The sequence below is a fragment of the Durio zibethinus genome, unplaced genomic scaffold (assembly GCF_047325235.1).
Source record: "Durio zibethinus cultivar Kanyao isolate XHJ-2024 unplaced genomic scaffold, ASM4732523v1 HiC_scaffold_387, whole genome shotgun sequence".
In the NCBI taxonomy this organism is placed as follows: Eukaryota; Viridiplantae; Streptophyta; class Magnoliopsida; order Malvales; family Malvaceae; genus Durio; species Durio zibethinus.
In genome coordinates this window covers 502,501-507,500 of record NW_028323010.1, presented here as the reverse complement: position 1 = coordinate 507,500, position 5,000 = coordinate 502,501, and positions in this window count along the sequence as shown.

The window sequence follows — 5,000 nt, the reverse complement described above, 5'->3', positions numbered from 1 at the left end:
CGAGGCAAGCGCCCTCACCACCCCGAGCGTGTGCCGATGGTGGTCGAGGCAACCGCCCGCACCAGGGCCCAGCGTGTGCCGATGGTGGTCGAGGCAAGCGCCCGCACCAAGGCCGAGCGTGTGCCGATGGTGGTCGAGGCAAGCGCCCGCACCAGGGCCCAGCGTGTGCCGATGGTGGTCGAGGCAAGCGCCCTCACCAAGGCCGAGCGTGTGCCGATGGTGGTCGAGGCAACCGGCCGCACCAAGGGCCGGCGTGTGCCGATGGTGTTCGAGGCAACCGCCTGCACCAGGGCCCAGTGTGTGCCGATGGTGGTCGAGCCAGGAGCCCGCACCAAGGGCCGGCTTGTGCCGATGGTGTTCGGGGGAACCGCCCGCACCAGGGCCCTGCGTGTGCCGATGGTGCTGGGGGCAAGCGCCCGCCCCAGGGCCCAGCGTGTGCCGATGGTGGTCGAGGCAAGCGCCCTCACCACCCCGAGCGTGTGCCGATGGTGGTCGAGGCAACCGCCAGCACCAGGGCCCGGCGTGTGCCGATGGTGGTCGAGGCAACCGCCCGCACCAGGGCCCGGCGTGTGCCGATGGTGGTCGAGGCAAGCGCCCGCACCAAGGCCGAGCGTGTGCCGATGGTGGTCGAGGCAAGCGCCCGTACCAGGGCCCAGCGTGTGCCGATGGTGGTCGAGGCAAGCGCCCGCACCAGGGCCCAGCGTGTGCCGATGGTGGTCGAGGCAAGCGCCCTCACCAAGGCCGAGCGTGTGCCGATGGTGGTCGAGGCAACCGGCCGCACCAAGGGCCGGCGTGTGCCGATGGTGTTCGAGGCAACCGCCCGCACCAGGGCCCAGCGTGTGCCGATGGTGGTCGAGCCAGGAGCCCGCACCAAGGGCCGGCTTGTGCCGATGGTGTTCGGGGCAACCGCCAGCACCAGGGCCCTGCGTGTGCCGATGGTGCTGGGGGCAACCGCCCGCACCAGGGCCCAGCGTGTGCCGATGGTGCTGGGGGCAAGCGCCCGCACCAGGGCCCAGCGTGTGCCGATGGTGCTGGGGGCAACCGCCCGGACCAGGGCCCAACGTGTGCCGATGGTGGCTGAGGGAACCGCCCGCACCAGGGCCCAGCGTGTGCCGATGGTGCTGGGGGCAAGCGCCCGCCCCAGGGCCCAGCGTGTGCCGATGGTGGTCGAGGCAACCGCCCGCACCAGGGCCCAGCGTGTGCCGATGGTGGTCGAGGCAAGCGCCCGCACCAAGGCCGAGCGTGTGCCGATGGTGGTCGAGGCAAGCGCCCGCACCAGGGCCCAGCGTGTGCCGATGGTGGTCGAGGCAAGCGCCCTCACCAAGGCCGAGCGTGTGCCGATGGTGGTCGAGGCAACCGGCCGCACCAAGCGCCGGCGTGTGCCGATGGTGTTCGAGGCAACCGCCTGCACCAGGGCCCAGTGTGTGCCGATGGTGGTCGAGCCAGGAGCCCGCACCAAGGGCCGGCTTGTGCCGATGGTGTTCGGGGCAACCGCCCGCACCAGGGCCCTGCGTGTGCCGATGGTGCTGGGGGCAACCGCCCGCACCAGGGCCCAGCGTGTGCCGATGGTGCTGGGGGCAAGCGCCCGCACCAGGGCCCAGCGTGTGCCGATGGTGCTGGGGGCAACCGCCGGGACCAGGGCCCAACGTGTGCCGATGGTGGTCGAGGGAACCGCCCGCACCAAGGCCCAGCGTGTGCCGATGGTGCTGGGGGCAAGCGCCCGCCCCAGGGCCCAGCGTGTGCCGATGGTTATCGGGGCAACCGGCCGCACCAGGGCCCAGGGTCTGCCGATGGTGCTCGAGGCAACCGCCCGCACCAAGGCTCAGCATGTGCCGATTGTGATCGAGGCAACAACCCACACCAGGGCCCAGCTTGTGCCGATGGCGGTCGAGGCAAGTGCCCGTACCGAAGGGCAGCCTATGCCGATGATGGTCGATGCATGTGCCATCACCATGCGTCATCATGTGCCATTGATGGTCGAGGCCTTGGCCGAAGTTCGATTTTGAGCCACGGTGCCCATGCTTGGCTCCAGCATGTGCTGGTGCCGCATTTTTTTCACTCGGGACAGCATCGCCGGAGCATCGCCGGAGCATCGCCGGAGTACCGCCGGAGAACCTGACCGGCGGCATTGGGGTTCCGGCGATTGGGAGGGGGGCCGGGGGGGTGTGCGCACATGATGTGCGATGGGTGCTGGTACTTGGCCTTGTGTTGGCCCCCTATCCCTCATCAAACCTCTGAGAATTCACACCCCATTAAAGAGCATTTGAGATTTTACAGGTTTGCTACCAGTAGCCGTTAAAGTGTCTGAAATGGGGACACTTTTTTCAAACGGTCACAAAATCTTCTCTACTTCGAGTTTTTAGCTGAATTTTTTTGTGCATGCCAACAAAAATAGAAGGATCATGCCTACAAAATTTGGGGCCAAAAATCCTTATAAAAAAATTTTAAAAAATCCCGAACCGCAAAAAGTTTCGAAAATCGTGAAAAATAGAAAACGAGTCATCTTCCAACGAAACTTCACGTGAAGGCTTAGGGGACCATTGTATGAATTTACAAGCCATAAAAATGGCATTGGCACGGCAGAAATTTGAAGATGTGCCTAAACCCACCAGGGCCCAGCGTGTGCCGATGGTGCTCGAGGCAACCGCCCGCACCAGGGCCCAGCGTGTGCCGATGGTGCTCGAGGCAAGCGCCCGCACCAGGGCCCAGCGTGTGCCGATGGTGGTCGAGGCAACCGCCCGCACCAGGGCCGATAGTGTGCCGATGGTGCTCGAGGCAACCTGTCCCACCAGGGCCCAGCGTGTGCCGATGGTGATCGAGGCAACCTGCCGCACCAGGGCCCAGCGTGTGCCGATGGTGGTCGAGGCAAGCGCCCGCACCAGCGCCCAGCGTGTGCCGATGGTGCTCGAGGCAACCGACCGCACCAGGGCCAAGCGTGTGCCGATGGTGCTCGAGGCAACTTGCCGCACCAGGGCCCAGCGTGTGCCGATGGCGCTCGAGGCAACCTGCCGCACCAGGGCCCAGCGTGTGCCGATGGTGCTCGAGGCAACCTGCCGCACCAGGGCCCAGCGTGTGCCGATGGTGCTCGAGGCAAGCGCCCGCACCAGCGCCCAGCGTGTGCCGATGGTGCTCGAGACAACCGACCGCACCAGGGCCCAGCGTGTGCCGATGGTGCTCGAGGCAACTTGCCGCACCAGGGCCCAGCGTGTGCCGATGGCGCTCGAGGCAAGCTCCCGCACCAGGGCCCAGCGTGTGCCGATGGTGCTCGAGGCAACCTGCCGCACCAGGGCCCAGCGTGTGCCGATGGTGCTCGAGGCAAGCGCCCGCACCAGGGCCCAGCGTGTGCCGATGGTGGTCGAGGCAACCGCCCGCACCAGGGCCCAGCGTGTGCCGATGGTGGTCGAGGCAACCTGCCGCACCAGGGCCCAGCGTGTGCCGATGGTGCTCGAGGCAACCTGCCGCACCAGGGCCCAGCGTGTGCCGATGGTGCTCGAGGCAACCGACCGCACCAGGGCCGAGCGTGTGCCGATGGTGGTCGAGGCAAGCGCCCGCACCAGGGCCCAGCGTGTGCCGATGGTGGTCGAGGCTGCCGATGGTGGTCGAGGCAACCTGCCGCACCAGGGCCCAGCGTGTGCCGATGGTGCTCGAGGCAACCGACCGCACCAGGGCCGAGCGTGTGCCGATGGTGCTCGAGGCAAGCGCCCGCACCAGGGCCCAGCGTGTGCCGATGGTGGTCGAGGCAACCTGCCGCACCAGGGCCCAGCGTGTGCCGATGGTGCTCGAGGCAACCTGCCGCACCAGGGCCCAGCGTGTGCCGATGGTGGTCGAGGCAAGCGCCCGCACCAGGGCCCAGCGTGTGCCGATGGTGCTCGAGGCAACCTGCCGCACCAGGGCCCAGCGTGTGCCGATGGTGCTCGAGGCAACCGACCGCACCAGGGCGGAGCGTGTGCCGATGGTGGTCGAGGCAAGCGCCCGCACCAGGGCCCAGCGTGTGCCGATGGTGGTCGAGGCTGCCGATGGTGCTCGAGGCAAGCTGCCGCACCAGGGCCCAGCGTGTGCCGATGGTGGTCGAGGCAACCGCCCGCACCAGGGCCCAGCGTGTGCCGATGGTGATCGAGGCAACCGACCGCACCAGGGCCCAGCGTTTGCCGATGGTGCTCGAGGCAACCTGCCGCACCAGGGCCCAGCGTGTGCCGATGGTGGTTGAGGCAAGCGCCCGCACCAGGGCCCAGCGTGTGCCGATGGTGCTCGAGGCAACCGACCGCACCAGGGCCCAGCGTGTGCCGATGGTGGTCGAGGCAACCTGCCGCACCAGGGCCCAGCGTGTGCCGATGGTGGTCGAGGCAAGCGCCCGCACCAGGGCCCAGCGTGTGCCGATGGTGGTCGAGGCAAGCGCCCGCACCAGGGCCCAGCGTGTGCCGATGGTGCTCGAGGCAACCGACCGCACCAGGGCCGAGCGTGTGCCGATGGTGGTCGAGGCAAGCGCCCGCACCAGGGCCCAACGTGTGCCGATGGTGCTGGGGGCAACCGCCCGCACCAGGGCCCAGCGTGTGCCGATGGTGATCGAGGCAACCGCCCGCACCAGGGCCCAGCGTGTGCCGATGGTGGTCGAGGCAAGCGCCCGCACCAGTGCCCAGCGTGTGCCGATGGTGGTCGAGGCAAGCGCCCGCACCAGGGCCCAGCTTTTGCCGATGGTGATCGAGGCAACCGGCCGCTCCAGGGCCCAGCGTGTGCCGATGGTTATCGGGGCAACCGGCCGCACCAGGGCCCAGGGTCTGCCGATGGTGCTCGAGGCAACCGCCCGCACCAAGGCTCAGCATGTGCCGCTGGTGATCGAGGCAACAACCCACACCAGGGCCCAGCTTGTGCCGATGGCGGTCGAGGCAAGTGCCCGTACCGAAGGGCAGCCTATGCCGATGATGGTCGATGCATGTGCCATCACCATGCGTCATCATGTGCCATTGATGGTCGAGGCCTTGGCCGAAGTTCGATTTTGAGCC